Source organism: Bufo bufo, chromosome 2, assembly GCF_905171765.1.
Source record: "Bufo bufo chromosome 2, aBufBuf1.1, whole genome shotgun sequence".
Taxonomy (NCBI): domain Eukaryota; kingdom Metazoa; phylum Chordata; class Amphibia; order Anura; family Bufonidae; genus Bufo; species Bufo bufo.
The window spans coordinates 663,115,544-663,140,687 of NC_053390.1; the positions used below are offsets into that span (position 1 = coordinate 663,115,544).

Here is a 25,144-nt window from a genome sequence, read left to right on the forward strand (position 1 = left end):
TGCACATTGCACATTTATTTTCTTGCCACACACTATAACAGGGACGGCCAACCTGAGGCTCTCCAGCTGTTGCAAAACTACAACTCCCATCATGCCCGGACAGTCTATTAGCTATCAGCCTACAGCAGGGCATGGTGGGAGTTGTAGTTTTACAACAGCTGGAGAGCCGCAGGTTGGCCATGCCTGCACTATAACCTATACTATTTAATACTAACTATTGCATATGGATTCTATATTTCAGCTAACTATCTCTATAACCTACACTACTCCCTGCACTGGACCCTATCAGCTATTCAGCTACACAATTCCCTATTACTATCTAACACTAACTATCTGGAATATTTAGATGCGATTTGGAATGTAATTTGAAAAAGCACAGCACAGTATTCAAGCTCCTCCCTCTCTCACATGAAACTCCACAAAATGCCTGCTGGGGAGTGTCTTCATTTATATAGTGAAGGGGTAGGCAACTTTTCTATTGGTTGCTCGGGATGTTGCTAAGCTGTGACAAAGCCTTCTCATTGGCCCACAAGCTAGAAGAAGGGAGGGATGATCACCTGATGTGTACTGTGTTAAAAAAAAAAAAAAAAAAAAGAATATTCGTCATTATGAATATATAGCACTATATTCTAAATATTTGCGAATTCTCGAAGTGCCGATATTTGCGATAAAAATTCATAATACGAATATTCACGCTCACCACTAGTTATGGTCTGGGGAATGTTTTTCATGGCATTCTCTGGGCCTACTCATCCATGTGGAAGGCACTTTCAGGTACTACCCTGGCCCCCTAATACACCAGACTTAAACTTAATTCAATATCTGTGGGACCACCCAGACTGTCATGTTCACTCTAAGGCTCTTCCCCCACTCACCCTCCTGCAGCTGTGGGATGCTCTGCAGTCGGCATGGCTCCATATACCTGTGACAACCTACCAGGACCTTACTGACTCACTCCCAGCCCCTCTAGCTGCTGTCTGTTCTGCACATGGCAATTACTCTCGAAATTAGCTGGTGGTCAGAATATGGTGACTCAACTGTGCATAGTTCAGCATGATAAACTAGTTACTTTTGTAATATAGTGTTACAAAATGCTCCATTTGTGAGATATTCTCTTTACTTCATTAAAATGGTGCTTGGCTTGTCTATCTCTGACATTCCCATAAAGTTGAATTGAGTGGCAGTGCGCATGCGTGACCGTAACTTCATTCACTCCAGGGACTACAGGCAGCACCTCATTTTTGTGATCAGTGGGGGTCCCAGCGGTCAGACCACAGAATAAGTATCTGATCAGTGGGTTGTTATGGTGGGATAAACCCTTTGCAATAATACATAGCCTTTCATATTGTGTTTAACCCTTTGACTACTGCAGATCAGAGTGTGCATGTTGACTGGAGATCGATTAACCCCTTGCAGTCGCACCCACATCATGTGCTGGGACAGTACAGAATCCCCATTCATTTCAATGTGGCCACAAAAGATGTAGACAGCACACAGTGTGCTGTCCGCACTCGTAGTTCCGGACAAGAATAGAGGACAAAAATAAGCATTTTCTATATAGCCCTGAGTCTGTGCGTTGCGCAAAATGCGGAACATACACGGCCGGTATCCGTGTTTTGCCGATCCACAATTTACAGACTGCAAAACACGGCACAGTCACATGAATGGAGCCTAATACAGTGTCTTTTAATTACTTAAACTATATTTTAAGATAAATAACATTGCCTGCCTTTGCTTGCATACCATTATGCAATTTTCATAAACAAAATTTAAAAGAAAAATGATTTCTGATTAATTGAGCAATCAGTTCTTTAATTCAATGTTTTGTTAAACATTACAAACCTATTAGTATGCTTTAACTAGAGCAACATTGCTATTATGAATCATCCTAACGCGTACTAACTAAATAAGCAGGTGGCAGGTTTGGGCCTGTGCAGAGGAACAGCAAGAAAGAGAATGACTTTCATGAGCTAACAGCCTGCAGTAATGACAATGACATCAACTTGGCATAGCATTCAATATCCATTAACTGATTAAAGCAGGAATTTGGCTTTTTGGGTTTCAGTTCACTGTCTGTCTGATAAACGAATGTGTATGTATTGATGTGTCAGTCTCCGAATCTTAATCAAATACTTTAGATTATTGTAATATTACCTCATTCTACAGTGCCTTGCAAAAGTATTCACCCCCCCTTTACTTTTTTTCGTATTTTGGTGCCTCACAACCTGGAATTAACATGAATTGTTTGAGGATTTGCATAATTTAATTTACAGAACATATATATATATACTGTATAATGAAGTGGAGAACCACACTTAATTCGATGGACTCTGGTGCCAATCAAGGGCTGAAACCAGCCAATGTACATGCAGTGAAATTGAGGAACACAGATTTTTTTTAGTGTTGCAATTAAAGACGACCTTTCACTAGTTTAAAAACTAAAAGCTAACTATATCAGTGGGCAGAGCGGCGCCCAGGGGTCGCCCTGCACTTACTAGTATGTCTGGGAGTCCCAGGCTATGAGCTGTGCGCTACGATTGGCCAGCGCTGCAACAAGGGACAACCCTAATACAAAAACTCTGCCCAGTACAACAGAGGGAGCTGCAGACACCGGAGCCTATACCGGGAAAACGGAGCGGCGCCCAGACATACTAGTAAGTGCAGGGGGACCCCTGGGCGCCGCTCTGCCCACTGATATAGTTAGTTTTTAGTTTTTAAACTAGTGAAAGGTCCTCTTTAAATAATTTATTTAGTTTTGCAGTAGTTTTATCCAATTGCCCAATATTTATCTCAAGGTACAAACAGAATATCTAGACCGGACGTTTCGGTCACATCAGACCTTCATCAGCAGTCACATTTTTTTATTTTGGCCACTGAAGAAGAAACAGTCCGTTTCGAAACGCGTATGGTTCCCCCTGCAGCAGCACACGGACTACTAATCCTCCAATAAGGACCGGACACCCACCTCTGGAGCCAAGGATCCGACCAAGACAGAATTACCCTACCATCTCCATACAGACTGGAACGGAAATATTCGCGCCTTTTTTTCAAAGCACTCACCTCCCGCCTTTGTGGGCCGCCACGAGCGGACTCAGTGAGGTTAGAGAGGCTTTTTTCATCCACCTCCTGCGCAACGGAACCCCGCAATCATGGCAATGTTTTCAACATAACATGTAAGGCTACAATGTGTTTTTTCTATGTAACTGATGCATACACATTGTTGCAAACACCACACCAAATGTTACTTAGTATTGTGACTACACAAAGAAAGATCCGTATTATCTAAACATCGAACATACAGTACAAAGAACAGGATCCCTGAAATCACACTGCAGCCATACACTTACCCATAAGCAGGAGGACTATTTGCCAAAACATCAGATACTGCTTCTAAGCAGACAAACAGGAGGAAATGAAAGCATCGATGCAGGCAACACTATAAGACTCCAACAGCTGCACGTACGAACTTCCTACTCCAAGATAGGACGTTTCAGAGACACTTGGATTACTCAATTCTATCATTATATCTACCACTCTTGAATATTTTTGTTTTTTACTCTTTTATTTTTCTACTTTTTATCAACAACTCTTTATCCTTATTGCTCTGCATCAATTCCCTATATATAATCAATTTTATATATTTTATTATATATTTTCATCATAATAAATATCTATTTTTAAGTATATTGTCATACATTGGTATTTATTTACATCTACACTCACCTAAATAATTATTAGGAACACCTGTTCTATTTCTCATTAATGCAATTATCTAGTCAACCAATCACATGGCAGTTGCTTCAATGCATTTATGGGTGTGGTCCTGGTCAAGACAATCTCCTGAACTCCAAACTGAATGTCAGAATGGGAAAGAAAGGTGATTTAAGCAATTTTGAGCGTGGCATGGTTGTTGGTGCCAGACGGGCCGGTCTGAGTATTTCACAATCTACTCAGTTACTGGGATTTTCACGCACAACCATTTCTAGGGTTTACAAAGAATGGTGTGAAAAGGGAAAAACATCCAGTATGCGGCAGTCCTGTGGGCAAAAATGCCTTGTGGATGCTATAGGTCAGAGGAGAATGGGCCGACTGATTCAAGCTGATAGAAGAGCAACGTTGACTGAAATAACCACTCATTACAACCGAGGTATGCAGCAAAGCATTTGTGAAGCCACAACACGCACAAACTTGAGGCGGATGGGCTACAACAGCAGAAGACCCCACCGGGTACCACTCATCTCCACTACAAATAGGAAAAAGAGGCTACAATTTGCACAAGCTCACCAAAATTGGACTGTTGAAGACTGGAAAAATGTTGCTTGGTCTGATGAGTCTCAATTTCTGTTGAGACATTCAAATGGTAGAGTCCGAATTTGGCGTAAACAGAATGAGAACATGTATCCATCCTCTGATGGCTACTTCCAGCAGGATAATGCACCATGTCACAAAGCTCGAATCATTTCAAATTGGTTTCTTGAACATGACAATGAGTTCACTGTACTAAAATGGCCCTCACAGTCACCAGATCTCAACCCAATAGAGCATCTTTGGGATGTGGTGGAACGGGAGCTTCATGCCCTGGATGTGCATCCCTCAAATCTCCATCAACTGCAAGATGCTATCCTATCAATATGGGCCAACATTTCTAAAGAATGCTATCAGCATCTTGTTGAATCAATGCCACGTAGAATTAAGGCAGTTCTGAAGGCAAAAGGGGGTCCAACACCGTATTAGTATGGTGTTCCTAATAATTCTTTAGGTGAGTGTATATTACATTTACTCATAGATTAGGACTTGTTGAAGAAGAGTTATGGAGATGAGTATATATAGGATAATGACGGATGTATGTAGTCAGGACGCACCACACAATGGATCTTCTATTAGGGCATCTGTATTAGTGTGTGGGGTCCACACTGATCAAATGTTTGGGGCAAACGGTATGTTTCAATGTATTTTCAGATAATACATGTTCGGAGCTTAAAGGAAGAAAGCTCATTGTCAAGATCACAAATTGTTTGTAGGTTGCTGAATACATACATCCGAGTAATACATATTGGGTATCTCAAAGAACAATGTTCTGCTATAAGTTGTCTGTAGGTAGCTGAATACATATCAAAGTGGCACATGCTGGGTACATCAAAAGAGACTGTTTTGCTATGAGTTATCTATAAGTTGATGAACATATTTATCCTGAGTGATACATGCTGGGTATATCAAAGAATGATACTCTGTTATCTGTTGTCCATTGATTGCTGAATACATATATCTAAATAATGCCTAAAGGGGACATGAAAAACAATGCTATGCCACAAGTTATCATGTTGGGTACAACAGAGAGCAGTTCACAGTTAAATAAATCAAGTCAAAAGTGCATAGAATCATCATGTGCCTGGAGGCTGCTGACATAAAACATAGTGGAATTATATAAGTGCCTCCAAATGAGGACCGTAATATATGGTGCGTGGAGGACGCCGGGCCCGCTCGCCACCTATAAAAGGAAAAAGGTTAATCCATCTGTACCTGTTCTAGGAGGGAAGAATGGGTCTTCAGGGCTCGGATGTGCGGCATCTGCATCGTGCCTATCCGGGTTTAAATGTATGAGCTCCAAGTAGTTCCGGTCATGTGACCGGAAGTCACGCGGTGCCTGGGACGCAAGCGTGCGTTCCACAGAGACCTCGCGTGACCGGTGGAGGGCCGATAATGCGTTCCCCCATTGTATTGTACACTACCCGTATTACTACCCAATGTAAGGGGACAACTTCCATACTACTAAGAGGGCAATATATGAAAATGATAACGATGGTAGAAATCTAAAACTATATGTAGAGAGAGAGTCTATATGTATATACTACATTATACAGAACCGTAATTCAATTGAGTAAAAGGGAAAAATGAGTAAAGGCAAAAAAAATATAATTATAAATAAAAAAGGAACCAAGGTGGAGTTAAGGGAAAGTGGGGAAAAAGGTTATCTTACCCTCACCCGATGCAGACAAAAAATTTTTTCAGCGGGTCTGTGGAAAGAATAGAACAATGTTAAGACCATACACGTATCTACATATAACATTCAAGTTTATACATTGAGGAAGAAGTCACATTCACGATTCAAGCCATTAGGCAAAAGTGTCCCTAGTTTATGGATCCAGAATGCCTCACGTTATCTTAGGAGGAGTATCTGATTGCCTCCTCTCCTTGGTGAATCGATTTGTTCCAAAATTTGGAAACGAAGTTGAGAGATTTGGTGTTTTTTGTCCGAAAAATTGTGTGGTATTGGTAAGAATGTATGGCCAAGTCTAATGGTTGACTTGTGCTTGCTTATTCAATCCTGAAACATGTTGCGTCGTCTCACCCACATACGCGAGTCCGCACGGGCATTTTATTAAATAAATTACAAAGCTGGAAATGCAGGCATAGAATCCTTAAATTGAAATGGTCTGTCCGGTGCGTGGATGTGTAGCATATTCTACTCTGCCGGGACCATTATACATTGAGTACATAAGATTAAGAAACAGAAGCTCCTTCATGCAGCCCAAAAATCAGCATCCAGTGGAGATATATATTGTCAGGACTCGAACCGGGAACCTCCGGCGTTCCATGTGGAAGCTCTGCTGACTGAGCTACCCATCATTCTAGACAGCTCCATTCCTGTAGATCTTGGTGTTCTACCTCAGACCCTAGTTCCCAGTGCAATCAGCTCAACTAGCCTCATCCATGCATTCCCTATTTAAAGCCAACGACATCACTTCCTCCTTGCCTGATTATTGTGCTCTCAGCCATAGTCAAGCTCTGCCTCCTCCCAACTGCCTGAACTACGATCCTGTGAACTGACCACTGCCTGCATACCGACCACGTTTTTGTCTCATCCTTCATTGCTCGAAATACGATCCTGTGTACCGACCGCCGCCTCCTCTTGACCACGCTTCTGCCGACAAGCCCACTCTGGGACCTGCTGGTCTCCCTCCTGTTCCCAGTCCAGCAATCCGGATCCACTGTTATATACTGCATCCATCCCTGCACCTCGTTTCTAGCAGTGTCACTGCCATTGGACTCCTTCCTCTCCCTGTGCGATACACCACTCCTCGCCAGCAAGGGGCTACAGTATTGTATACCCCTAACAGAATAATCAGGACCTCAACATGGAGCCCTCTTTGACTCTCTTGAAAAAACAGGTTTCAGAACTGCAAGAATTTGGTACCACTTGCCAAAATAAATTTTCTCAGCTACAAGATGTTGTACAAAGTCAACAAAAAGAAATAATAGAGTTACAGAGGCAACTCTTGAACATTCAAGGCACCGCCGGAGATACGCGTATGCCACTACCATCCAAGTTCCATTGGGATCGACGTCATTTCCGAGGGTTCCTTAACCAATGCTGCATATATTTTGAAATTAACCCAGTTCCATTCTCTAGCGAAAAAAAGTGTTATTTATTATCAATCTCTTATCCGATGAGGCGCTTGCATGGGCTTCACCATATGTGGAAACCAACAGTAATATTTTGAGGAACCTAGATGACTTTATCTCCGCTATGAGTCTTGTGTTTGACGACCCCAACCGTTGTTCTACTGCGGAAGCCAAATTACATAACTTACGACAAGGAAGACGTTCAGTGGCGGAGTACACTGCTGAATTCTGGGTAGCGGACACCACTTGGAACCAAGCTGCTCAAAGAAGTCAGTTCCAGCAAGGTCTTTCGGAACAAATAAAAGACTTGCTAGAGTGGAGGCACCAGAACATTTTTAGGACTTTCTTCAACTATGTATCAGAGTCGATCAGAGACTTACCGAAAGGAGAAGAGAAAAGTTTTGGGCGTTAGGAAATTGGCCAACCTACTCTCCTAGTCAACCGACTCCTCGTAACCCTGAGTTCTCATCTGAACCAATGCAAATCGACGCCATACAAAAATCTTTAACTACAGTAGAAAAAGAGAGACAAATCACTGGAAACCTCTGTCTTTACCGTGGAAAACCAGTACATTATGCGATAAATTGCCCAAATAAAGTTCATAGAATAAGTGCCATCAGGGAAATTGAAGAACAGGTGGAACCAGAGATTTTCTATCCTTCCCATTCAGAAATAAACTCTATTTCCCCTCTAGCGTGGAAAGAGGACCAAGCGAAAATTCCTGAATCTCACTTCATGCTGCCAATTCTGATCAAAACTGCAAGTCTGGAGATTCCCTGTTCCGCCATGCTTGATTCCGGGGCTGGGGGAAATTTTATGGACATAACATTCGCACAAAAGAATTGTATTCCTCTGTTAAAAAGAATGACACCTATGGATATGGAAACAGTTGATGGGTCTTCTCTTTCTTCAGGACCAGTAACACAAGAGACAGTGGAACTAGAAATCCTCATCAATCCTAATCACAGTGAAAATATCCATTTCTTATTAATCTCATCACCCAAATTTCCAATAATTTTGGGAATTCCTTGGCTAGCAATTCACAACCCATCCATTGACTGGGAAAACCATCGTATACACTTCCCTTCTGAATTCTGCCAGTTGAATTGCCTACGTCAACCCACTTCTTCACTACCAATCAACACCTTAAACCCAGAACAATCTGCAAAATAATTACTACCTTCACAATACCAGGACTTTCAGGATGTCCGTGATAAAAAGAATGCAGACAAGCCCCCCCCATCGTCCATACAACTGTCCAATTGAATTACTACCTGGAGCAGAAATTCCCTTTAACTGTATCTATTCTCTCTCTGATCCTGAATTAAAAGCATTAAAAAAATACTTGGATGAAGATCTAAAAAAAGGCTTTATCCGACCAGAAGCAGGTAGACTTTATGTTCTAAGACTAAATCATGATTCAAAGCTGGCAGGACATCTGGGAGTTAAAAAGACTCAAGAGCTTCTATCCAGATCTTTTTAGTGGCCAAATTTTAAGAAGGATGTCAAAAGATATGTCTCCTCATGTCTGATTTGTGCCCACAATAAGACTCCACGCTCCTCCCCTCTAGGTTTATTGCAGCCTCTTCCCGTTCCTTCTCGGCCTTGGGGCTCTGTTTCAATGGACTTCGTGGTTGATCTGCCTCCTTCTAAGGGAATGAACACCATCTTAGTTGCCGTAGACCGTCTTACTAAAATGGCTCACTTTATTCCTACTAGAGGAATTCCCTCCGCAAAACATACTGCTGAGCTCATAATTCGGGAAGTGTTTCGTTTACATGGGATTCCTGGCGACGTGGTATCAGACCAAGGTGTACAGTTCACTTCTAAGTTCTGGAAAAACTTCTGCTCTGCTTTGGGGATAAAGGTAAATTTATCATCTGCTTTTCACCCTCAATCCAACGGGCAGACCAAAAGAACCAACCAAACGCTAGAACAATACCTTCGGTGTTTCATAACTTATCTACAAGATGATTGGATGGACTATCTCTCCACGGCCGAGTTTGCATACAATAACTCCGAGCATGGTTCAACCGCTCACAGTCCCTTTTTTGCTAATAGAGGCCTTCATTCAGTTTTTATTCCACTCCTACCAATCACAACTTCTCTTCCAGCAGTAACTGAACAATAAACTGCATTACAGAAATGTCAAGAAAGAATTACTGAGAATTTACACGAGGCTCAGAGACGTTCTAAGCTAGCCACAGATAAACACCGAAAACCAACCCCTGCCTTTCATATTGGGGACAAAGTATGGCTGTCTACTAGAAATCTAAAACTGAAAATTCCTTCTCCAAAGTTGGGTCAGAAATATATTGGACCATTTAAAATCTCTACACGAATTAACGAAGTCACCTTTCGACTGGAGCTTCCTGACTCTATTAAGGTACATCCTGTCTTCCACTGTTCTCTCTTGAAGCCATTTGTTGAAAATCCTTTTCCGGGCCGTCACTTGCCTCCTCCACCACCTGTGAGAGTGTCTGGTGCAGAGGAATTTATAGTTGAGAGAATCTTGGATTCCAGAGTACACCGGAATAAATTACAGTATTTTATTAAATGGAAGGGTTATGGTTCGGAGGAGAATTCTTGGGAACCAGAGGAAAATGTCCGTGCTCCGAGACTCATTAGAGAATTCTATCAGCAGCATCCTCATAGACTGGTCCTGGGGATGCCCGGAGGTCATCCTGGAAGAAGGGGAGCACTGTCGGGACTCAAACCGGGAACCTCCGGCGTTCCAGGTGAGAGCTCTGCTGACTGAGCTACCCATCATTCTGGACAGCTCCATTCCTGTAGACCTTGGTGTTCTACCTCAGACCCTAGTTCCCAGTGCAATCATCTCAACTAGCCTCACCCGTGCACTCCCTATTTAAAGCCAACGACATCACTTCCTCCTCGCCTGATTATTGTGCTCTCAGCCATAGTCAAGCTCTGCCTCCTCCCAACTGCCTGAACTACGATCCTGTGAACTGACCGCTGCCTGCTTAGGTTACTTTCACACTTGCGTTTGGAGTGGATCCGTCTGGTGTCTGCACAGACGGATCCGCTCCTATAATGCAAACGCTTGCATCCGTTCAGAACGGATCCGTCTGCATAACTGGTTTTTACAGATCTGATTTTTCACTTCGTGAAAACTCAGATCCGACAGTATATTCTAACACAGAGGCGTTCCCATGGTGATGGGGATGCTTCTAGTTAGAATATACTAAAAGAACTGTGTACATGACTGCCCACTGCTGCCTGGCAGCACCCGATCTCTTACAGGGGGCTGTGATCCGCACAATTATTGTGCGAATCATAGCCCCCTGTAAGAGATCAGGTGTTGCCAGGCAGGAGGGGGCAGACCCCCTCCCTCCCCTGTATTAAATGTGACCAGTGCGGCCCCCCTCCCTCTATATTCATTGGTGGCCAGTGCGGCCCCCCCTCCCTCCCCAGTATTAAATGTGACCAGTGCGGCCCCCCTCCCTCTATATTCATTGGTGGCTAGTGTGGCCCCTCCTCCCTCCCTCCCCAGTATTAAATGTGACCAGTGCGGCCCCCCTCCCTCTATATTCATTGGTGGCCAGTGCGGATTCCCAGTATTAAATGTGACCAGTGCGGCCTCCCCTCTCCCCCCCCTAATTAAAATCACTCCCCCCCATCATTGGTGGCAGCGGAGAGTACCGATCGGAGTCCCAGTTTAATCGATGGGGCTCCGATCGGTTACAATGGCAGCCAAGACGCTATTGCAGTCTTGGCTGCCATGGTTACTTAGCAATAAATAGAAGCATTATACTTACCTGCGATGTCTGTGACCGGCTGGGAGCTCCTCCTACTGGTAAGTGAAAGGTCTGTGCAGCGCATTGCTTATAGCACAGACCTGTCACTTACCAGTAGGAGGAGCGCCCAGCCGGTCACAGACATCGCAGCTCGCAGGTAAGTATAATGCTTCTAAAAATTGCTAAGTAACCATGGCAACCAGGACTGCAGTAGCGTCCTGGTTGCCATGGTTACCGATCGGTTACCAATATTTTGTACCGGTCACAGTATACACGGGTAGATCGTATTGTGAGTAACGACATGATAAAAACTATGCAATTCAACGCCATGACCAAAAAAATTCTGAATAGGGGTTACCCTGAGACCATCTTGAACAGCACCTTACAAGACCTGACCGAGACCCAGGGGTCACGGCTGAAACATAACAATCAAAATAGAATAGCGTGTGTAACCACATATGATCCCTTAATGCCAAAAATCCAACAGGCTCTCAAACAACACTGGCCACTCCTTGCCAAAGCCTATCCTAGCACAAAATAATTTAATCAGTCCCCCCTGAAATGCTACAAAAGATATCCCAATATTAGGGATAAATTAGTCAAGGCAGACGTAGGCGGTTTCACCAAACTACCGAAACAAACCTTTTTACGCAGTAGATGACAATGTACATATCCTTGCCTTCACTGCGCCCAGTGTTCGAGTGTAATAAAAGGTAAATATGCTACACATCCACGCAGCGGACAGACCATTCCAATTTGAGGATTCTATACCTGCGATTCCAGCTTTGTAATTTATTTAATAAAATGCCTGTGCGGACTCGCGTAGGTGGGCGAGACGATGCAACACGTTCGGGATCGAATAAGCAAGCACAAGTCAACCATTAGACTTGGCCATACATTCTTACCAATACCACACCATTTTTCGAACAAAAAACACCAAATCTCTTTATTCAACCAGCAAATAATTTTTTGAAGGGAAATGACATAGGTGTCTCCCAAAAGATAATAAGACAATGTACAAGAGGCATTATTTCTCAGCTCTTATTTACATTTGAGCAAAAAGTGTCCAGTCCAAAATTATTCATACCCATCTCAATAATCAATAGAAAAGCCTTTATTGGCTATTACAGACTTTTTGCATGTATCCACAGGTATTTTTGCCCATTCATCTTTAGCAATGAGCTCCAAATATTTCAGGTTGGAGGGTCTTCTTGCCATCACCCTGATCTTTAGCTCCCTCCACAGATTCTCAATTGGATTCAAGTCTGGACTCTGGCTGGGCCACTCCAAAACGTTAATGTTGTCTGCTAACCATTTCTTCACCACTTTTGCTGTGTGTTTTGGGTCATTGTCATGCTGAAATGTCCACTGGTGCTCAAGTTTCTCTGCAGACTGCCTGATGTTGTCGTTGAGAATCCTCATGTATTGCTCTTTTTTCATGGTGCCATTTACTGTGATTAGGTTCCCTGGTCCAGTGGCTGAAAAACACACCCAAAGCATTAGGTTCCCACCACCATGTTTGACAGTGGGGATGGTGTTCTTTGGGTTGAAGGCTTCTCCTTTTTTACGCCAAATGAAGGAAACATCATTGTGATCAAACAATTCTGATCATAACACAGAAGACCAGAAGTCTTATTCTTTGTCAAGATGAGCTTTTGCAAAGGCAAAGCGAGCTTTTGTGTGCCTTATCTGGAGAAGTAGCGTCCTCCTTGGTCTGGAACCCAGCAGTGTGCAGTGTCCGTTGGATTGTCTGCCTTGAGACATTGCCACCAGCAGAGCCCAGATTCACCAGGATGGCCTTGGTGGTGATCCTTGGATTCTTTTTCACCTCTCTAACTATCCTCCTGGCCAGCACAGGTGTCACTTTTGGCTTCCGACCATGTTGTCTAAGATTTTCCACAGTGCGGAACATCTTGTATTTTTTAATAATACTTTGCACTGTAGCCACTGGAACTTGAAAACATTTAGAAAGGGCCTTGTAGCCCTTTCCTGACTTGTGAGCAGCCACAATGCGGAGCCGCAGGTCCTCACTGAGCTCCTTTGTCTTAGCCATGACTGTCCACAAACCAACTGCAGAGAGCTGCTGTTTTTCACCTGTTGAGTTGGTTTAAACAGCTGTTCCCAATTAATCAGGGTAATTAGAAAGCTTTAGAACAGCTTGGACTATTTGGAATGGTATAGAACTTTTGATTTTCCCACAGACTGTGACAGTTTGTGAAGGGTATGAATAATTTTGAACTGGACACTTTTTGCCCAAATGTAAATAAAAGCTGAGAAATGTCTTTTTCCCACAATAATGCCTCTTCTACATCGTCTTATTATCTTTTGGGAGACACCTATGTCATTTCCCTTCAAAAAATTACTTGCTGGTTGAATAAAAGTAACTTTAAGTCAAAATTTGCCTGGGATATGAATAATTATGGGCAGCACTGTATGTATTCAGCAATCAATGGACCCAGCATGTATCACTCAGGATAAATATGTCCATCAACTTATAGACAACTCATAGCAAAAAAGTCTCTTTTGATGTACCCAGCATGTACCACTTTGATATATGTATTCAGCTACCTACAGACAACGTATAGCAGAACATTGTTCTTTGAGATACCCAATATGTACTACTCGGATGTATGTATTCAGCAACCTACAAACAATTTGTGATCTTGACAATGAGAATTCTTCCTTTAAAGGGTTTATACCACCAGAAATACTGTTATGTAGCTGACTGACATTAGCGATTCGCTAATGTCAGCACTACATAACAGTATGTTTCCAACATTAGTCCCTGCAGCCGTTTTTGTTAAAAAAGCACTTTTATAGATATGCTAATGAGCCTCTAGGTGCTATGTGGGCGTCATTAGCACCTAGAGGGCTCCGTCCACTAACCATTTCAGCCGCCCATCGCGTCCCTCCAGCCCGCCCCGCTCCTGTTGATTGACGTGAAACTTCTCAGTATCTCGTACCAATTCCCGCGCCTGCGCCGTGTGCTTCTGTATTCTCCCGACGCCAGCTTCCTCACTGCGAATGCGCCAACTACGTTACAATGAGGAAGCCGGCACCAGGAGCGCGGCATTCACTCACTGCGCCTGCGCCGAATACAGAAGCGCACGGAGCAGGTGCGGGAATTGGTACGAGATACTGAGAAGTTTCACGTCAATCAACAGGAGCGGGGCGGGCTGGAGGGACGCGATGGGCGGCTGAAATGGTTAAATGTCGGATAGTTAAATATATTAGTATATTATTGAATGCATCCACTATGAATTTTCCAGTGGCTTTACTCCAGCTCATCTCCTTTATTGTATATGATTGCAGATAAAAAAAAAAAAATTTGACTGCTGATGAAGGTTTGATGTGACCGAAAAGTCTGGTCTAGATATTCTGTTTGTACCTTGAAGATAAATATTGGGCAATTGGATGAAACTACTGCGAAACTTAATAAATTATTTAATTTAAAGAACATGCCCACAACTTTGAAGATGTTTTTTTTTTTTTTTGTGAAGCAAACAACAAATAGGACAAAATAACAGAAAAAGTAAATGTGCATAACTATTCACCCCCCTAAAGTCAATACTTTATAGAGCCGCCTTTTGCAACAATCACAGCTCCAAGTCGCTTTTGATAAGCCTCTATGAGCTCCTTCAAGTTGGATGGTTTGCGCTTGTGAACAGCAATCTTTAAAGGGGTTCTGCACTTTGTTCAAACTGATGATCTATCCTCTGGATAGATCATCAGCATCTGATTGGCGGGGGTACGACCCCAGGGACCCCCACCGATCAGCTGTTTGAGAAGGCAGTGGCGCTCTGTTCACTTGAATGAAGCTTAGCCCCGCCCAGGCCAGTGAAACAGTGAGAAGACCGCGCCGCTGCTGGAGCGCCGCTGCCTTCTCAAACAGCTGATCGGTGGGGGTCCTGGGGGTCGGACCCCCGCCGATCAGATGCTTATGATCTATCCAGAGGAAGTTGCAGAACCTCTTTAAGTCTGACCTCAGATTTTCTAATTGATTGAGATCTAGGCTTTGACTAGGCCATTCTAACACATTTACATGTTTCCCCTTAAACCTCTCAAGTGTTGCTTTAGCAGTGTGTTTGGGGTCATTGTCCTGCTGGAGGTGAACCTCCGTCCTAGCCTCAAATCACACACAGAGTGGTACAGGTTTTGCTCAAGAATATCCCTGTATTTAGCACCATCCATCTTTCCCTCAACTCTGACCAGTTTCCCAGTCCCGGCTGCTGAAAAACATCCCCACAGCATGATGTTGCCACCACCATGTTTCACTGTGGGGATGGATATTTTTTTATAACCTAACCCTGACTTCTCAACAACATTGTCCCTTACTTGTGCAATGAGCAGGACACTGGGTCAGTGGGGATGCTATGCAGTGGGTCAGTTTATATGTGTATAAGTTCGTGACGCCAGTTGCAGCTTGCGCAGGTACTGTAGCAGGGCCCTTTAAGATGGTATGAGCTCACGTACTGGGTAAGGAATGCCAGAGGGGGATATTGTCTCTGTATAGTGTCAACGGTGTCTCCTACCTTGGTACGGCTGGACTCCTGTATCCTGGCTCACATGCAACAAAATGAGTGCTGTTAATAGGAGTAACTGAGGAATGATGGAAATCCACACAGATAATAGGGTCCAACTTGTCTTTACTTGGTGTTATGATATGCAGCTTTTGATCCATACAAGTTACAGCAATAGTCTAGGGTCCCAGCAGGTATTGGCAATATGTGGCAGGAATTTATAAGTATTCTGCATCTGATCATACGCCTATTAGAATCTGGCAGGTATCTATCTTCTGCTCTGTCTGAGGTCTGCTTGGTTTGGGTCTGACTAGCTGTGGAGGTACTTATCTTCTCCTTGTCTTGGAATCTTTACTTACAGGACTGCTCGCAGGGTATGGTGGAGGCTTCCTGGAGATCTGATAGTTCTGTAGATGGCTGCTTCCTTGGTCTACCAGCTGAGGTAAGGAACTCAGGCTGGGAAGGTTGATCTGGGGTCTCAGCCGAGGCTTGGATCCTTGGTTGGGGTCCCTGTTTCTGGGAGCTCCTACTAACACAGCCTACCCCAGCAGGGGGGTGGCTCACACTGACTAGAACTTTCTTTCCTCCTCCTGAAGTAGGATGTGGGAACATTCCACTCCTCCTCAGAAAGGGGGGAGCTAGCCTGGAATGGTCTGTTCCAGGCTAGAAGCTAACTCTCTAACCTGTTACATACTGCTGCCACCTGCTGGTGCACATTGAGAATTACAGCAAATATATAAAATACAGGCATAGAAATACATACATTGGGAATGCACGGTTATATTACATCAGATGGAAATACACATGTACACCTAACATTATGAAGCAGGGTGAAAGAGTTTTAGTGACATACTCTGGGATGTTACACTTGCTTGGAGAGTTCCTTGGTCTTCATGGCAGTGTTTGGTTAGTGATGCCTCTTGCTTTTGTGTTGCAGCCTCTGGGGCCTTTAAAAAAAGGTGTGTATATGTAATGACAGATCATGTGACACAGATTGCACAACAGGTGGACATCATTTCACTAATTATGTGACTTCTGAAGGTAATTGGTTGCACCAGAGCTTTTTATGGGCTTCCTAACAAAGGGGGTGAATACATACGGAATACATACGCACGTGCCAATTTTTTATTTTCTATTTCTAAACAATAGTTTTATTTATATATTTTTCTCATTTCACTTCACCAACTTAGACTATTGTGTTCTGATTAGTGATGATCGAGCACCAAAGTATTTGGGTGTTCGGTCGAGCACCCGAGTATAATGAAAGTCATGGGGAGACAACCAGGCACCCCCTGCTCTGAAGAGGGGAGGGTGCCTGGTCCATTGGAAAAGGTCAGAAAGTGACAGAAACACCACCAAAATGGATCGGGAACACCATGTGGACGATGTCTGGATGCATCTTGGACTCCCAGGTCGCTGCTGGGAACCATGAGCTCTGAGTTGTACGCCACTTTTACAGACTGACAAAAATACGCACAAACCCCCCCCCCACCAAAAAATCAATTTTACAGGAAAAATTGTTAGGAAACATCCTTTCCTGTATATTCAATTGTATATAAAGTGCAAATGCTGCAAAAAATTACAAGCAAGAGGCACTCTGAAACAGCCTTTATAATCACATAAAGGAGGGCCTCATTCACATTGTGGAACAATTGTTCAGGTAGTGGGACTCATACACTCATAAAGCCTATGCACTAAGTGAAACGGCTGCAAAAAATTACAAGGAACCGACACTCCAAAACACCCTTTGTTACACATAAAGGAGGGCATCACACACACCCTTGAACAATTATGATTGATGACCTGCTGGTGTCCCTCAAAAACATTTAGAGCAAGGGCCTGCTGATCTGACCATCTAAAACCTTAGGGGCGAGGGCCTGCTGCTGCATTGGTGACTCTAGATAACCTCTGGGCAATTGCATGTCCCCGTGATGGCGACGATCCTTTTGGATGTCTGCCCTATCAGCTTTCGATGTTCTTTTCTGCGCCTACCATGGTGATCATGGGTAACGGGGAATCAGGGTTCGATGCCAGAGAGGGAGCTTGAGAAAGGAATACCACATCCAAGGGAGGTCAATTGCTGAAATCTGATTGGCTGTTGTTGCCTTGCCACTTTTTTTTCATAATTGTGAACCACCCAGAGAGGGTGGGTCAAGTTATTAAAGTTCAAGAAGTTGACTCTAGATAACTTCTGCCTGATCGCACGTCCCCGTGACGTCCACGATCCATTTGGATATCTTCCCTAACAACTTTCGATGTTCTTTTATGCGCCTACCATGGTGACCAGCAGCAATGGGGAATCATTGTTCGATTTTGGAGAGGGAGCCTGATAAACGGCTACGGCTACTACTTCAAATCAAGGCAGCATGAGTTGCGGGCCTACAGGTGAGATGACCCTGTAAAACATTTGAGTTGTGGGCCTGAAGGTGAGCTGACCCTGTAAAAGATTTTTGGTTCGGGCCTACTGGTGAGCTGACCCTGTAAAACATTATATGCTAGTGCCTGCGGCTGAGCTGACCCTGTAAAACATTAAATGCGAGGTCCTGCAGCTGAGCTGACCCTTTCAAAAGTTCTTTGCAAGGGCCTGCATGTGAGCTGACCCTGTAAAAGATTTCAGTCACGGGCCTGCATGTGAGCTGACCCAGTAAAAGATTAGAGTTGCGGGCCTGCAGATGAGCTGACCAAGTAAAAGATTTTAGGTGCAGGCCTGCAGATGAGCTGACCCAGTAAAAGATTCTAGGTTCGGGCCTGCTGGTGAGCTGAGGTGGAACCGACAAACCCAACTTGATTTTGATGGCTGCATTAATCTGGTGACCGTGATACAGCTTTACAGATTGTTTCCATCTGCATCTTTGAAACTGCGGCCCAGCAGCTGTTGTAAAACTACAACTCCCACAATGCCCTGCTGGAGGCTGATACTTAAAGGGTGTTCCGGCATGCTGGGAGTTGTAGTTTAGCAACAGCTGGAGGGTCACAGTTTGAGGATGCCTGTTCTAAGCAATCTGTGGCCTTAGTCTTTTATCCAGACTCAGTCATTGTGCCACTATGTGGCCTCCTCATGCTGCCGTCTCCACACCATGTCACCTTGCCACTCATTTTTATCACCATGCTGCTGCTGATGCAGCTTAAAAGGGATTAAAGTGATCACCATGCCCACAATTAAGGTTTTACGCACAAAACCAAAGTAAAAAATCGATTTTATAGGAAAAATTGATTGAAAACATTCTTTCCTGTATATTTAATTGTATATAAAGTGCAAGTGCTGCCAAAAATTACAAGGAAGAGGCACTCCGATACAACCTGTATATCACATAAAGAAGGGCCTCATTCACATTGAGTTGCAGGCCTGCAGGTGAGCTGACCCTGTAAAAGATTTTAGGTTTGGGCCTGCAGGTGAGCTGACCCTGTAAAAGATTTGAGTTGCGAGCCTGCAGGTGAGCGGACCCTGTAAAAAATTAGATGTGAGAGCCTGCTGGTGACTGGACCCTCTAAAAAATTAGATGTGAGGGCCTTCTGGTGAGTGGACCCTCTAAATAATTAGATGTGAGGGCCTGCTGGTGAGCGGACCCTCTAAAAATTAGATGTGAGGGCCTGCTTGTGAGTGGACCCTCTAATAAATTAGATCGGAGGGCCTTCTGGTGAGCGGACCCTCTAAAAAAAATTATATTTGAAGGCCATATATGCGAGGGCATTATATGTGACGAATAAGCAATGCATGTTCATATGACGGAAGAGGAGGAGGAGAAAAGGAAGATTTAACCATATACCCTTGTTTGTGGTGGAAGGGGTGCATGGGAATACAGTCTATTAACTACATTAACCGCCTCACGTCCGCCCATAGGATATAAACGTCCTATGGGTGGACGTCTATTTCTGACAGCACGTTTTAGAACGTCCTGTCAGAAATAGCAGCTGCACGCTAATCGTGCAGCTGCTGATCGGGTTGCCCGCTGTCAGTGACAGCAGGGCAACCCTAAGACAAGGCAGGGACAGTGCCCAGGTGTCCCTGCCTTCACGATCGCTGCAGACACAGCTCTCAGAGACCTCGATCAGCCCTGCTGTGAGGCTGTACAGCGCTAGATTGCTGCTGTACAGCCTCTATAGGGGTGCATTTGTCCTGTAACTGGGGCTACTATCTCAGCCCCAGTTACAGGAGAAATCAACTGTGAAAAAAAAAAGAAAAAGTGAAGCAAATGTCCCCCAGAGGTCTTGTATGACCTTATGGGGGACGAAAAGTGTAAAAAAAAATAAAAAAAATAAAGGGTTGAAAAAATAAAATAAAATAAAGTTTCACATGTAAAAAAAAAAAAAAGTTCCCAAGTTAGGAATAAAAAAAAAAAAATTAAAATAGAAAAAATAAAGTAAAATAGACATATTTAGTATTGCCGCGTCCATAAAAACCAGCTCTATAAAAATATCACATGACCTAACCCCTCAGATGAACACCGTAAAAAATAAATAAAAAAAATGTGTCAAAACAAGCAATTTTTGTCACCTTGCATCACAAAAGGTGCAACACCAAGTGATCAAAAACGCGTATGTCCCACAAAATGGTACCAATAAAACCGTCACCTCATCCCGCAAAAAATGAGCCCCTACATAAGAAAATCTCTCAAAAAATAAAAAAACTATAGCTCTTAGAACATGGAGACACTAAAACATCATTTTTTTGGTTTCAAAAATGCTATTATTGTGTTAAAGTGAAACAAATAAAAAAAAGTATACATATTAGGTATTGCCGCGTCCGTAAAAACCAGCTCTATAAAAATATCACATGACCTAACCCCTCGGGTGAACACCGTAAAAAAAAAAAAAAAAAACTGTGTCAAAACAAGCAATTTTTGTCACCTTGCATCACAAAAGGTGCAACACCAAGTGATCAAAAACGCGTATGTCCCACAAAATGGTACCAATAAAACCGTCACCTCATCCCGCAAAAAATGAGCCCCTACATAAGAAAATCTCTCAAAAAATAAAAAAACTATAGCTCTCAGAACATGGACACATTAAAACATAATTTTTTGGTTTCAAAAATGCTATTATTGTGTAAAACTTTAATAAATGAGAAAAAGTATACATATTAGGTATCGCCACGTCCGTAACAATCTGCTCTATAAAAATGTCACTTGACTGAACCCCTAAGGTGAACGCTGTAAAAATAAATAAATAGAAACTGTGCTAAAACAACCAATTTTTTGGTCACCTTGCCCCATAAAGTGTTATATTGAATGATCAAAAAATCATATGTACCCAAAAATAGTACTAATAAAACTGGCACCTTATCCCCTAGTTTCCAAAATGGGGTCACTTCTTGGGAGTTTCTACTGTAAGGGTGCATCAGGGGGCTTCAAATGGGACATGGCATCTAAAAACCATGTGGAGTTCCTTTCCTTCTGCGCCCTGCCGTGTGCCCATACAGCAGTTTACGACCACATGTGGGGTGTTTCTGTAAACCGCAGAATCTGGGTAATAAATATTGAGTTTTGTTTGGCTGTTAACCATCGATGTGTTAGAGAAAAAAATTGATTAAAATGGAAAATCTGCCAAAAAAGTGAAATTTAAAAATTTGATCTCCATTTTCCTTTAATTCTTGTGGAACGCCTAAAGGGTTAACAAAGTTTGTAAAATCGGTTTTGAATACCTTGAGGGGTGTAGTTTCTACAATGGGGTCATTTATGGGGGTATCCACTATGTAGGCCCCACAAAGTGACTTCAGACCTGAACTGGTCCTTATAAAGTGGGTTTTGGCAATTTTCTTAAAAATTTGAAGAATTGCTTCTAAACTTCTAAGCCTTCTAACGTCCTAAAAAAATAAAATGACATTTCCAAAATGATGCCAACATAAAGTAGACATATGGGGAATGTTAAATAATAAATATTTTATGAGGTATCACTTTCTGTTTTAAAAGCAGAGAAATTGAAATTTAGAAAATTGCGATTTTTTTAAATTTTTGGGTAAATTTGGGATTTTTTCATAAATAAAGGTGAAATATTTTGACTCAAATTTATGACTATCATGAAGTACAATGTGTCACGAGAAAACAATCTCTGAATGACTTGGATAAATAAAGGCGTTCCAAAGTTATTACCACATAAAGTGAGATATGTCCGTTTTGCAAAATTTGGCCTGGTCAGGAAGGGGGCAAAGGGCCCAGATGGGAAGTGGTTAAAAACAACACGTGGGGGGCGGAGCCTGACCGCTGAGCGAGATGGAGGTCTGAGACAGAGCTCCTGCTGCCCAGATCCGTTCTTTCTTATAAAAAGACACCCATACCTGGACGAAAATGGTCAAGATTGGGAAAGACAAGCCTAGAGAACATCAGGCAACCCCTAAACACAAAAAGGGGCAGACGGAGATGGACCGTTTCATAAGAAAAAAGCTAGCGCTCTCACCAGCGCGCTTGAACAAAATAGCGCCGCAGCCCTCAATACCAGATTTGGAGGAAGAGGACGGAGAGGAATATGCAGGAGCCAAGGGAGGGAGAGAGGAGGTTGACGATATGCAACCTGATGACAATAACACTATCCTCACGAGATCCTTTCTTAAAGACTCTCTTGCTCAAGCACTAGCGCCTTTACTACAAGAGGTGAGAGATATGAGGGAAGATGTGAGGTCCCTTGGCCACAGAGTTGAATCCCTGGAAGGGAACCAGAACCTACTAACTGATCGAGCATCTGCAGTCTCCGATCTCCTGGAAGTTCAAACGAACTCACTTAACAACGCTTTATTTCTGATAGAAGACCAGGAGAACCGGAGCAGAAGAAAAAACATCAGGCTAAAAGGTCTACCAGAAACTGTAGAAGCGGCTGAATTACAAGCTGTTGCCTCACAGCTCTTCACAGACATACTCGGAGAAGACAAAGCGTAAAATATTACCATTGAAAGGATCCATAGATCCCTGCGCCCGGTTCCAAAGAAAGGCGAGCCGCCGCGTGATGTCATATGCGACTTACTCAGCTTTAGAAGCACTGCGGCCCTACTCCAAGCGATGAGGGAGAGAAAGGAGCTACGCTATGAAGGTACAAAAATCCATATGTACCAAGATATTGTTCCATCCACACTGAATAAAAGGAGAATTTTAAAGCCCTTAACGGACTATCTAAGAGACCAAAGAATACTATACTGCTGGCTTTTCCCTTTCGGTCTCACTTTCAGCAAAGATGGCAGACGCTGCATGATCCGAACCCCATCGGACTTGCCAGAAGCCTGGAATCATCTAGGGCAGTGGTCAGCAACCTGTGGCTCTAGAGCCACATGCGGCTCTTTAGCCCCCTGATATTGGCTCTTCCAGGTGCGGGCTCACATGTACAGTGCGATAGCATTTTCGTTGCCCGTAGCAAAAATAGGCAGGAGGGTGAAGACCAGGAAGCGGTGAGGGCTCTGTACTCACCGCTTCCTGGTCCTCGGTTGTAGGCTTTGCAGGGCTGCGCACAGTGTGAGGCGCTCTGTGACGTCACGCTGTGCACGCCAGTTCACAGCACAGCCGACAGCAGGAGGAACACAGAGCGTGGGTGGTGAGGAGCAGCGGCATCCAGGAGCCGGAGAGGTAAGTGCTTTTTTATTTTATGAAACTTGGGGCTGATCTGAGGCAATGGGGTGATGAGAATCATAATGGGGGATATGAGAGGCATCATGGATGATGAGAGGCATCATGGATGATAATGGGGATGATGAGAGGCATCATGGATGATAATGGGGATGATGAGAGGCATGGGGCTCTTATCTGAGGTCTGATTGAGGGGGTCATTTACTTTGGGGTCTGAGCTGACGTCTGATCTCAGGGAGGTCTTATTAACATTGGGGTTCTGATTAGTGGTCTGACCTGAGGTGTAATGAAAAATAATTTTTTTCCATATTGTCCTCCTCTAAAACCTACGTGCGTCTTATAGGGTGAAACGTTGTGGAGTGAAAGAAGATGTAGTGTCGAGGATTGCGAAAGGTATGTTCAGATGGTTAGGAATACTCTTATGAAGTAAATAACAATGTACCTTCCTATATATTTGAAGTTTAAAAAATTTGGATCTCTAAAAAAATAAAATCGCTGTTTTGTCAATATTTGGCTCGTTTTACTAATAATACTTTCCCCCTTCATCACTGCAATTATGTCCCTCTACCTTCATCCCAGTGCAAGAGTGAGGGTTAATGGCACATTATCTACTCCTTTTAACATAAGCAACGGTACACGCCAAGGTTGCCCGTTGTCTCCCACTCTTTTCATCATTACTATGGAAACTCTGTTGCAAGCAATCAGAGACAATCCACTGATTAAAGGCCTAAAAACTAATCAGACAGAACATAAATGTGCCGCCTTCTCGGACGACCTTCTACTCCTGTTTACAAACCCCACCCAGGCATTCCCTCCACTCATGGAATTATTTGAGCAATTTGGAATACTATCGAATTTTAAAATTAACTATTCTAAGTCAGAAGCACTTAATATCACTGTCCCAACATCCCAAATCCAAAAACTACGAGCTTCCTATCCTTTTACATGGCAGCAGGAAAAAATCTAATATCTAGGAATTTTCCTAACCAACACACCTTTAAATTTATACTCCTTAAACTACTTACCTTTACTGAAAAAAAATCAGAGATCAGTTAAACTCCTTAGCCCTTCCCTTTGTCTCGTGGCTGGGCAGGAAGAACCTTTTACAAACTTACATTATGCCTAAGCTCCTCTACCTCCTCCAATGGTCCCTATCCACTTACCCCACTCCTTTTTCACGTCCACTCGCTCTCTGTTTACAACCTTCCTATGGAACGGCAAAAGGTCACGACTAGCATACGATAAACTGATTTGAGACAGCTCGCAAGGAGGTATGAGCCTCCCTGATAGCAGGCTTGGTTTGTACAGTAATTAAACAGATGTACGCACCATAGGGTAATTCTGCGAGAACCAGAGAGTGAGAGAAAAAATTGCAAGGCCCCGAAACGCGTTGTATTGCTGCAATAAAATACTGTACTCCTGATCCTGGTGACCTGTGGACGTTTTTTTGCGCCGTGGGACGTTTTACTTCTGCAAAATCCCTGATAACAAGACTTACTACCGGGCGATTCAACTTAAAAGATGGTTGCAGTTATGCATTCCCCACTTCAGGATTCTAGGCTCAGATATAGAACTATCTAACCTAACCAACTGTCAGTTAGCAGGACTATGGGGCATCATAGGACATCACCCCCCAATAGAAGGATTGTCCAAGGGGTATACTCCATCTTTAACCTCCTCCCGACCGCCTAACGCAGGGATGCGTCCTGCGGGTGGCCGGGTTATTCCTCCTAGACGCATATACGCGTCATCTCGCGAGACGCGAGATTTCCTGTGAACGCGAGCAAAAGGGCTTAAGGGTCCTTTATCACCGCCAGTTAGTTAGCCACTTGTTAGGTAGTTAGCGCACACAGCACCGCAGTCACTGATTAACGTCTTCCCTGTCGCTAATCAGCACTAATACTATATAGTATCTGTA

The 25,144-nt window shown here is 43.4% G+C and overlaps 1 long non-coding RNA gene across 1 annotated transcript; it reads right to left on the reverse strand.

Moving 5' to 3' along the window:
* Positions 1–701: 701 nt before the first annotated feature.
* LOC120991740 lies at positions 702–8,977 on the reverse strand. Its single transcript, XR_005776790.1, has 3 exons — positions 8,841–8,977; positions 5,768–5,769; positions 702–713 (listed from the first exon to the last, which is right to left on the reverse strand). It is a non-coding gene; the product is annotated as an uncharacterized LOC120991740 (long non-coding RNA).
* Between the last annotated feature and the right edge of the window lie 16,167 nt (positions 8,978–25,144).